We start from the raw sequence: 12480 nt of genomic DNA on the forward strand, positions 1-12480 counted from the left end.
TGAATTTTCTGAACACTAATAAGACAGGAATTACAGATGCAGAGAGACACTTGATAATATAAAAAAACTACATAATCAAGTTACCCTGTCTATTTTAAAGATGTGATGACCTCAGAATGAAACCAGGATATGTGTTATGTTGAGGAAGTGATTTTGCTTTTGTTTCCACAATAGAAGGAAAAATATGGATACCATCAAAATTGATAAAGATTAGTTTGAGCAAGTGACACATTTTGATTAGAGGAGATAATATTGCATCAAGCAGCAACGCTTTTCATCTAAACTAACTTTAAAAATAACAAATGCTTTTCATTTGATCACCTATAAATTTCCATAGGGGAACCACCTCAAAATTAGGGTTGGGGAATGGCTTTCTTTTTGTCTATTTAGGAGAATGAAGGCATCAAGCTAAACAATATAAAGACCACTGGCATTTGAAAAAAAAGAAATTATCCAGAAAAAAGTCCCGAGAAAAAGAGTAATTTGCCTATTAATATATCACATCTCTACCAGGATAAATTTTCTCAAATATTGCAAAATTTTTGTCATCATTTTTCTCTACAGACATATGATGCAAGAGGTGTTTTTGTAATCCCAGTCCAGTTAAAAATTAAAGCTGGCTTCGAAGTTGGATTGTGTCTCTTTACCTGTCTAAACTCAAGCACGTTTGTTAAAGTTAAGTCCAAAGTCTTTGTCTCTTATCAGAAGAACCTCCAGAATAAAAGCAAAAACAAAAGCACTATTGTATAGCCAATAATATAAAAATCCTTTGGTTTTATTTTGAAGCATTAAAGCTTTTCTTAAGGTATAAATATTATCTAAATATATATATGTATGTATATATATTAAACTGCCATTATATTAATAGTCACATAGAGTACTATCTAATCCTTTTAAAAGCTTCTTGCATATGATTTCAGGTTTTATTCTCTATCAGGTAACTAGTAATTAAGTTTTTATACCCTGGATGTACATAACAAATATTGACCCTTTAACCATTTTGAGATTTGCTGCATTTGACACTTAAAATGATTAATCTTTCTGCAAAGAACTGTGGCCATGCCTAAAAGCATCCATGGAAGTCACAAAAAAAGATGAAGAAACCCCACAGTAACAATTCCACAGGACTATGAAAACACCACTAAACTGAAAAACACCACTTAAAGATTAACTTTGGACTATAACCTGTTCTGGACAATTTTGGAGTGGCTTGCTGAGATTATTCAGCCTCAAACACCACTCCAAGTAGTGTAGTGAATGGTTTTGTTTGTCAATGAGTTATGGACATTTATTGTAGCTTATGTTGGTTGGTTACAAGTTGTTATTGGTAATGTCCAGAAAAAAGTTGAACAAATGTTATTTGATTCATAGTTCTTGTTTTGAAAAGAAAAGCATAGGGATAGAGATATAATAGGACATAAGAGTAGATTACTCTATATATCCAGAAAAGAAAAAGGATGGGATATAGAGATAGGATTTAAAGGTCAGATATTGAATCTACTTTTAAACCAAACAAGCAACTAATAGCTTTAAATATTTACACTGGATTTCTTTTTTGAATATTGATGCAAATTTGAGGTTATTTTTGTTAGAATATACTATACATACATCTCTAATCTTCTTCAAAGTATTGTACTTACATATACAGATAATTTTTAAAATGTAGTGGAAAATTTTAGCTCTTGAAAGTTATTATTACCAATTCTTTAGGATTAAAAGAGATGCAGGTTATCAATTAGTCTCCTACTGTAATCAAACTTGTAGTCATATTAGGTATGTTTTCAAGGTCATACAGAGATATTTTAGATAGACAGGTTATCTTCCAGTACTTAAGAGAATGCAGAATATGACATTTAAGATGTTCTAATAGCATATGTTCCTTTATATTTTTACAACAATGAGACATGTCTGCTCCTGGCAGCACTAGTCTACTTCAGAGAAGATTATTGGTATCAAAGAAACTCCATATAAATTTTACTTTCATTGTGGCAAAAGGTAGACACTGGTCAAGAAAGCACTCTTGTCTTGACTGCTAATATTATGCTTTCCAAATTGGACAAAAAAGAAAGGACTGCCAAACTTTGCAAAGACATCCCTTCAGAATATCTTACTTTCACAGAAAAATCTGATAGATATGCTAGGCTTCTAGGCCAATGATGGATGCCTCAACATTGTAAAAGAACGTGGGGTAACCACGCAGCCAGCTGTGTGTTTTCTCATCTTTTTTGAAAGTAGCTTACACTTCTTGCTTAGTCAAGTAAGATTTACTCCTGGGTTCTCTGAGAGAATTAAATATTTTATAGCTATAGTTAGAGTTTTCCTTGTTACCAGATTCAGAAAAGAAATTCACTAAAGGAATATAAAGTGTATAAAGTTGAGAGACATAAAAATATAGTTTGCTTATGCAAGTATAAATAGAAAGCAAAGTACGTACAATTTATCAACAAATAGGACAGATATGGAGTGTTTTCTCTTAATTTTTCAGTTGCTAATGGACCAGACATTGCTGATATATTTATTCATGCATGTTTTGTGTATAGTTATTGTACTTAGAGTACATGGTTTTTCTTATATTAGTTTTCCTTCCTGTTATTTTAGACAAAAAAGGGGAAATGTAGTGACATCTTTTTTATGCTGTAATATAAAAATTCTGCCTGAAGATCAGATGGTAGAGCTACCCAATATTTAAAGATATATGTCTGGAGGTCTGTAAACACAGACAGGAAGTGTTATTTCTGGCTAAAGAGAGGGATATAAGGCAGGAGGAGATCGAGCTTGCTCTCTATTCTGCTGGGAATTTGAGAAGGTTAGGTGTGACTGTGATTTGCTCCTTTGCCTTTCCAACATTTCATGATTTACTCCTATATCTGACTGTGGGCTTTTGTTAATAACAACAACAAGAACTTATGCAACATGTAGCACCATCCAATGGGCTGGAGTCCTGCACTGAAAGAAAATGGAAAAGTGACCTGAGGACATTAATCTGTCTCCTTGAAATGCAATGAGAAGAGTCTTCAGTAACCCCTGTTATGCCTTAATTCCTTGATGGATGATGCCTTCAAACTGAGCCAAAATATTTTCCTTTATTTAATTTAAATTTAAATTAGACACAAGGTTGCTTCACATGTCAATTCCAAGTCCCTCTCCGTTTTCCACCCCTCCTCTCGTGCCCTCCTACCAACTCCCCCAATATCCCCTCATTTCCCTAGTGAGGGTGAGGCCCTCCATGGGGTTGTCCATAATCTGTAATTTCATCCAGGGCAGGGTCTAGAATCTCCCCCAAGAGTTCGGGGTGAGAATGCATTTATCATTGTTGGATGAGAGTCCAAAATCCATTTTAAACCAGGGATAAAAAATGACCTACTACCCAAGGCTCAATATATTACCTAGGCCTCCTCACTGACACCCACATTCAGGGGGTCTTGATAAGTCTGATGCTGGATTCCCAGTCTGGGATTCAAGAGCTAACCCTTGTCTGGTCAGCTGTTTCTGGGGGTTAAACCAGCCCAGTCTTAATCCCTTTGGTCATCAGTCCTCCCTCTCTATCACTGGATTTCTTGAGTTCAGTTCAGTGCTGAGATGTGGGAGTCTGCTTCTGCTTCCATCAACCCCTGAATGAAGGTTCTGTTTCCCAGACGCTCTGGGCATGGGATTGTAGGCTGGAATTCCCCAGATCTATGTGTAAAATCCATATATGAGAGAGTACATGCCATGTTTCTCCTTTTGTGACTGGGTTACCGTGCTCAGGATGGTTTCTTCTGGTGCCATCCATTTGCCGACAAATTCCAAGATTACATTGTTTTTTCTCTGCTAAATAGTACTCCATTGTGTAAATGTACCACATTTTCTCTATCTACTCTTTGGATGAGGGGTATCTATGTAGATTCCATGTTCTGACTATTAAAAATAATGCTGCTATGAATATAGTAGAACATACATCCTTGTTATATGAATGGGAATCTTTTGGATATATGCCTAAGAGTGGAGTAGCTGGGTCTTGTCATGAATTTATTCCCATTTTTTTGAAGAATCTCCATACTGATTTCCAAAGTGGCTCTACAAGTTGGCACTCCCACCCGCAATGGAGGAGTGTTCTTCTTTCATCACTTCCTTGCCAGCATAAATTGTCATTGGTGTTTTTGATTTTAGCCATTCAGGCAGGAGTGAGATGGTATCTCAGAGTTGTTTTGATATGCATTTCCCTGATGGCTAAGGATGATGAGCACTTTCTCAAGTGATTCTCAGCCATTTTAGATTCCTCTATAGAAAATTATCTATTTAGTTCTGTTGCCCACTTTTTAATTGGATCGTGTGTTGTTTTGGAGACTTGCTTCATGAGTTCCTTGTAAATTCTGGAGATCAACCCTCTGACAGACGTGGAGTTAGTGAATATTTTTCCCATTCTGTGAACTGCCTTTTTGTCTTGCTGACTGTGTCCTTTGCCTTCTCAGTTTTAGTAGGTCCCATTTATTAATTGTTGATCTCACTGTCTGTGCTATTGGTGTTATGTTCAGGAAGCTGTCTCCTGTACCAATTCATTCAATGGTACCACCCACTTTCTCTTCTATGACAGTCAGTGTGCCTGGATTTATGTTGAGGTGTTTGATCCATTTGGACTTATATTTTGTGCATGGTGATACACATGGATCTATTCATATTTTTGACATGCCAGTATCAAGTTATGCCAGCACCATTTGTTGAAAATGCTTTCTTTTTTGCATTTTATATTTTTAGATTCTTTGTCAAAGATCAGATGTTCATACATGTGTGGGTTAATATCAGGGTTTTCAATTTGATTGCATTGGACTACCTGTCTATTTTTATGCCAATGCCAAGCTGTTTTCAGGACTATAGCCCTATCATAGAGCTTGAAGTCAGGGATAGTGATGCCTCCGGATGTTTCCTCTTTGAACAGGGTAATTTTGGCTATCCTGGGTCTTTTGTTTTTCCATACAAAATTGATTATTGTTCTTTCAAGGTCTGTGAAGAATTGTGCTGGGATTTTAATGGGGATTGCATTTAATCTGTAGATTGCTTTTGGTAAAATTTCCATTTTTACTACATTGATCCTACCTATTCAAGAGCATGGGAGTTCTTTCCATTTTCTCATGGCTTCTGTAATTTCTTTCTTTAAAGACTCAAAGTTCTTGTAATAAAGATCTTTCACTTGTTTTGTTAGCAATACCCCAACTCATTTTATGTTGTTTGTGGCAATTGTAAAGGGTAATGTTTCCCTGATTACTTTCTCAGCCCTTTTATCATCTGTATATATTAGGGCTACTGATTTTCTTGACTTGATCTTGTAGCCTGCCACTTTACTTAAGGTGTTATTCAGCTGTGAGAGCTTCCTGGTAGAGTTCTTTGGTCATTTATTTAAACTATCATATCATCTGCAAATAGTGAAAGTTTGACCTCTTCCTTTCCAATTTTTATCCCCTTGATCACCTTTTATTTTTGTATGGCTCTAGGTAGAACATCAAGTACAATATTTCAAGTATATGGAGAGAGTGGACAGCCTTGTCTTGTTCCTCATTTTAGTGGAATTGCGTTGAGTTTCTGTCCATTTAGTTTGATGTTGGCTGTTGGTTTGCTGTATATAGCTTTTATTATGTTTAGGTATGTTCTTGTTATCCCATATCTCTCCAAGACCTTCATCATGAAGGTGTGTTGGATTTTGTCAAAGGCTTTTTCAGCATCTAATGAGATGATCATATGATTTTTCTTTCTCAGGTTGTTTATATGGTGGATTACACTGATGGATTTTCATATGTTGAACCATCCCTGCATCCCTGGGATGAAACCTACTTGATAGTGGTAAATAATTGTTTTGATGTGTTCTTGGATCCGATTTGCCAGTACTTTATTCAGTATTTTTGTATCAATGTTCATGAGGGATATTGGTCTGAAGTTCTCTTTCTTAGTTGTGTCTTTGTGTGGCTTGGGGATCAATGGTATAGAAGCTTCTTAGAAAGAGTTTGGCAAAGACCCTTCTGCTTCTATTGCATGGAATACATTGAGAAGAATGGGTGTAAACTGTTCTTTGAATTTCTTGTAGAATTCTGCACTGAGGTCATCTGGATCTTGGCTTTATTTGTTTGGGGGACTTTTGATGACTGCTTCTATATCCATAGAATTTATAGGTCTATTTAAATTGTTTATATGCATTTTATTTAATTTTGGCAAGTGATAACTATCCAGGAAGTCATCCATTTCCTTTAAATTTTTGAATTTTGTTGAGTACCAATTTTCAAAGTATGACCTGATGATTTTCTGAATTTCCTCATAGTCCTTTGTTATGTCCCCCTTTTCATTTCTAATTTTGTTAATTTGCATGTTCATACTCTGCTGTTGTATAATTTTACAAGAAGGTTTTTTGAGCCAAAATATTTTTCCCTTATGTTTCTTTTGTCACAAATTTAATGTAGCAGCAAGAAAAATAACTAATATTAGTTGTAATTAACTTTCTTGACTCCTACAATGAGAATATACTGAGGATGAACAGGAAGATCAACAAAAACTCAACTAAACTCGTTGGGATGTGGTGTGAGCAGAGAAGAGAAACTGATGACCAAGATAATCCAACAGATTTTGTAAGAGAAAACTCATTCTTCATCTTTATGGTTTTCCTTCTTGTCTGCAGCTTGAAATGTATCCATATAGAATATGGCTTTATATTTCTATTCAACTGATATTTCAGTATATAAAAAAATCATGAGGAACTAGACAGACAACTTGGTGGGTGATATGCTTCCTGTGACATCCTGAGGACCTGAGTTTTGATACTCATCACCCCTGTGGAAAAGCCAGGCTTGGTAGTCTTTTCCTATAATAACAAAACTAGGATTGAAAGGAAATACATACACAAGAGAGAATCTAAGAGGACTGCTAGCAAGTCAGAGTCACAGATTAAGTGAACTCCAGGACTCATGAGAGATTCTATTATTACCACTATAATACAGAGCTGGCAGGAGGACTCAGCTGTATGGTCAGTTGATAGACAAAGTTCTGTCTCTGAAACCCACATAAAAGGAGTAAACGAATCCACATGTTATCCTATGACCTTCACATGGGCTCCTTAGTATTTGCATATATGCATATAAATATACACATGCCTAGTACATGAAGATAATATTTAAAAAATAATAAAAAACCATGGAGAATGAGAAAAATAAGCTGGAGAAATAATTGAAAAAGTTACCTAACTTCAACATCTGGCCTTTGCACTTCCACATGTGTTTGACTATACTGGCATTCAAGAGTGTATATACATGCCCGTATACACACACACACACACATACCTGTGAGAATGCAAGTCTAAATATGCATTGCCCCTCCTCATTCTGCTTGCAGTTCTGTGTGATAGCTCTCCATGAATAAACAACCTTACCTACCTCCTCTACTTTCCTTTCTTTCCTTCTTCCCCTCTTTTCTCCATTTTCTTCTAATTTTCCATGTTGTCTCATGCCCATTTTTTCTTCCTTTGATCTATAGTTCACAGAACTTATTCAATGTTATCTTGTTATTAATTTATTAGGAGACTAACAATTCGGTTTCATAAAGCTGTAGTATCTCCCCTTTATTTTAGTTATTTTCTTTCCTTAAAGTCCTGTATTCTTTCTGACTAAAAAACAACATTGTATCTTAGAACACAGCATATGCAATTGCAGTCACATCCAACTTTTATGCAGGTCTTCCTTTTGGTCTGGGTTCATATAGACTTTTCTTATGACTGTGTTTAACTTTCTGATACATTCCAAATTCTAACAATGGGATTCTTTCAGTATCTGTGAACTTTTTCTTGTCACATTTATATTTGAAGCATACCTTATTACTTATTTATTTATGTGCCACTTCTTTTCTGAAAGGTTTTGAAGTAGGATGAAATAAAAGTCATAAATAATAAAGCTAATGCAACTGGAGTGCTTTTTTAAAGTCAGATATGGGAAAGGACAAATAAAGAATGTCTGTGACTCCACATGTGGCTAACTCTGCTCCCTAGAAGCCACTCTGTTGAGATCCATGTTGTTACATTTCAGTTCCTCATCAGAGAAAAGAAATCTGTCAATCAAACAAAAATGATTGCCATGTATCCTGAAAGTAAATTGAATAAAAATTTACCCTATTGCAACTCTAATAGAGAGTGCTGCTGATGATAGTAACATAGTGATAAACTACATTTGACTAAATGAAATTGATTTCAAATTCCAGAATATTTATATTTAAACCTTTTTGAAAAAGTGTATCACAATATTCTAGTTAAGCTTTGAGGATATTTCTGTCAATGGCAGAATATATTGTTCATATCTTACAGAGGTTTCCTAAGTTGTTTTCTTAAAAATAATAGTATTCAATAACATAAGATCATCCACTGTTTTGGGTGAAATTATCTAGAAAATACATTCTGTTCTGCTGTTTCATTCTCCAGACAAATGAATTGTGTTGAAGATTTCACCCTAAGCGTTAATCCTATAAGTTTTATTCATAATAAATTTCATATATATATATATATATATATGTATATATGTGTATATATATGTATATATGGGTGTGTGTGTTGAATGTCAGTGTTGCTAGTGTTAATGAAGATGTTTAGTTACATGACTTTGTACATATATATGGATGGCAGAGGATGACATAGGAACATCTCTTCATCACAATATAGTGTACAAAAATAGTTTGTTCTTTGAGAATTTCATACACCGATACCATATATTTTGATGATATCAATCCTTTACTCCCTCTCTAATTTCCTAGGCTACCTTGTACTCCTTTACAAACTTCATGCCTTATATTGTAACCACTGAGCCCAGTCACTTTCTATCCATATGTGTGTGGTATAGGGCCCAGAGATTATAAATAGAGTAAGGGAACTTGGAAAACTCAGTCCTAAATGGAATGTCTCTATCACATACTTCATTTCTGAGCTATTTTGAAGTTTCATTTATCACTACCATGAGCTAATTAGACAAAATCTATTGTGATACTATTAAAAATAACATTACAACAAAAAGGGTTTTATAATTATGTTTCCTAGTGAGTACTCCCTGGGTAATATGCTGTTGATGTTTTTATTGTTCCAACAATCAATAGGAGGTGCTGGATAAGCAAGCATCTTTATGATGTTTCTTCATATTTTTAGATTGGTAATTGTCTCTTTTTTTCTTTGTAATTCACCAATAATCCATGCATTGTATAGATTTTTCAAACTGTTGCCTGATTCATTTAATTATCAAGGCTGTGGAGTTGACTTAGATGTTAATAGAAACTGCTTGTGGTTTTCCAGAATACCCTTGTTTATTCAGTATCCAGCACCTACATGGGGTATCTCACTATTTTCTGATATTCCAGGTTCAATGTTCTGACTTCTTCTGACCACTTTTGGAACCTGCATACTTGGGGTGCACTCTCAGACAGACACACAATCCCATTAAAAATTATAAGTAACTTTTGAAAGAAATAATCTTATTATTATAGATAAATTCTCTCCAAAGATATGTAACTGACTGATGTCTTTCAAAGAAACTATTAAGCCCCAATAATACCAAAACAACAAAACTGAATAGAAATGAAAATAGAATCATCTAAGTACTTAAGAAACAACAACACATGGGAAATTAGCAGAGTCACTGCACACATTATGGTAGGTACTGTGATGAATGGAATTGTGTTGAGGGTCATGGGCACAGGGCTCTAGAAACTACATCTGGGGAAACAACACACACAAATGAGACAATTGTCCACAAAACATCTTCAGAAGGAGGAGAGACAAATCTATGACTACACTGCAGAGGAATATCTCATAAAGTCTACACAGAAATGACAGCATTTGATAATGGTAGTAGAATATAAGTGGACTATCTGGAAAACAGCACAAGATTAAAAGAAAAGACTCATGGAATCTGAAAGTTATATTAACTACAGAAAAAAAGCCTGGTATAGGCTGATGGGAACATGTACTCTAGAGAAGTGGCTAGGTAATGAGTAAAGGAAAATCTTTAGATATAAAATTATCACCTGCCAACTGAATATAGATGCATTGGAATCTGAAATAGAGAGATCACTTAAAAAGTTATTTATTAGGCTTTGAGAGGACATCAACACCTCAAGCTCAGATAATGGTGGGATTTTGCAGAAATTGGCAAATCTGAGAATTTGGCAAGAGATGAAAGGAAGGATTTATACAAGCAAAATGATCAGTTCAAAACTTGTGCATTTCATATGGGTTCTCTTGATACTGTTATTGCACAGTGCCTCGACAAGTCCAGGGAACTATTAGGAATTTGGAAACACTTCATCATCACATGTTGCTACATGTATTTTGTTTTTGGTTTTGGGAGATATGTACATTGTTCACCATGTAATTCAGAAATCTCTGCCTTAGAAAAGGATAGTTCTCAAAAAGTAGCAATTTCTCCGGCTGGAGACCTTCAGAGATTTGTAGTTCAAGCCATCAGATCTAAACTTTGGTTTGTGGAGGGAAGGCTGATAGCAGACAAGAACACAGTATACTTAACCCCCTATGGCCTTTCAGACACCTCTGGCATCAGTGTCTTCTCAGGAATGAGGCCAAGATGGAAATCAATTATTGATATTTCATTAACCTTAATACGCTGGGCCCTGACAACGACCAGAATAAGCCTCCTCTTTTTAATCTCTTTTTTCTCTGAGAACAAGTCCAGAAGGGTTACCAAAGATTCAAAAATCAAGTAGAGTGAATGTCTGGTAAAGAGCAGCACAGTGGATGGTGACTATGTGTCCTTTATCCATGTTTACATTAAAACTTGCTTCTCACCATGAGCTGTGGATCCTTGGAGAAGTATGGTCAGGATCGTCAACAATTTTGACACTAGAGGGCTTTATATTAGTAAATGACGGCTTTACTTTCATAAATGTTTTTTAATAACTTTGATATATTCCTTATATCTATGAAAAAAGAGATATTAGTGAAATGATACTGCTGAGGGTAGGAAAATGGCTCAGTGTGGGAAAACATTTGCTTTGCCAGCATATCTGACTTTGAATCCCAAGTGCCCATGTGAAAAATACTGTGTGTGGTTTAATGTCCCTGATAGTTTAAGGGGGCAGACGGCAGTATCATTGGACTAGTTTGTCACCAGTTGTAAAGAGAAGCCTTCCCTTGAGAGAAGCCTTCCTGCCAGCCTGGTACCAGAGCTGCATCAGACCCAAATAACGCACAGGAGGCTATTGGCCTTGCTTGTTTCTTCCTGGCTAGCTCTGACTTAAGTAATTACCCCATAATTGTTAATCTAAGTATTTCTCTTACCAGAGAACTTTCCAGGCTTCTTACTCCATGGCATTTTATCTTGACTTCTTGTGTTTCTCCTTCCCAGAGTCCTCCTGGAATCCTAGTCCCACTTATATTGGTCACCTATTGGCCAACAGTACTTTATTGACATATACATAGGACTTCCCCCATCAACCAATTTAACTTCAGGTTAAATGAGATTTCTTTTCTCAAAGGAATAAAATAGCAAATGAGAGCTTGTTTGGAGGATCTAGCAAGGGAGCACAGCTACTCATACACCCTTGACCAAAGACCGGTCCTCCTCTCTTCAGGGAAGGTCATCTTCTTTGGCATGTAGGGATGCTCTCTCAGACTGGACACATGGAGAACGCCTAGTTTCTGCCCTTGATGAAATGACTGACTCTGGAGATCTCCCCCAAGGAAGGCCTGACCCTCCCTGGGGATAGATGTGGGGATTGGGTTAGGGATGGTGGTTTGGGTGGGAGGGAGAAGGGGGGAAGCTGGGGTTAACATTTGACGCATGCATTTCTTAATTTAAATTAAAAAAGGAAAAAAGAAATTAAAAAAAAGAAAAAACAGCAAATGACACAGGCTGATGCCTGATGGCAAATCAAGTTCTCCACCCAAAGACCCATCTCATCACACAATATAATGAAACCAAAGAACATATGTCTCCCTCTATGCTGATTGGGAAGAGGCAAAATTGTAAAATTTGTTATTCCTATGAAACTAACACATTACCCGATCTCACGCAAATTAATTTCATGATAGAAAATAGACACTAATGAATAAAATCCCTAGATACATATTTTCAATTACAGTAGCAAGATGATGGAGAGGACAATGCTTCAGAAAGAGACATTTGGGAACACTCACCAACAAAATAAGAGTGTGAGAAACAAGGATGCAAACTCCACTCCAAACAGCCTTTTATCCTTATTATTCAAACTATTAATATTAAAGAGAAAGCTAGGGACCAGTGTTCTATCTTGCTGTACAGATTCTGAATATTGCATGATCTTGAATAAGTGGAGTGTTGCTGATAGTTGTCTCGAATGAAAAAGAAAACCAAATAAATAAATAAATAAATAAATAAATAAAAAACATTCAGCCATCCATTATCATCTGTCTCTTATTTGGATTGAGTTTCGGCCACAAGTATAAAGAAACTAAAACAAGTTAACAAACATGTCAATTTCCTAATGTATAAAGGT

This window comes from Mesocricetus auratus, unplaced genomic scaffold (assembly GCF_017639785.1).
Source record: "Mesocricetus auratus isolate SY011 unplaced genomic scaffold, BCM_Maur_2.0 Super-Scaffold_100676, whole genome shotgun sequence".
Taxonomy (NCBI): Eukaryota; Metazoa; Chordata; class Mammalia; order Rodentia; family Cricetidae; genus Mesocricetus; species Mesocricetus auratus.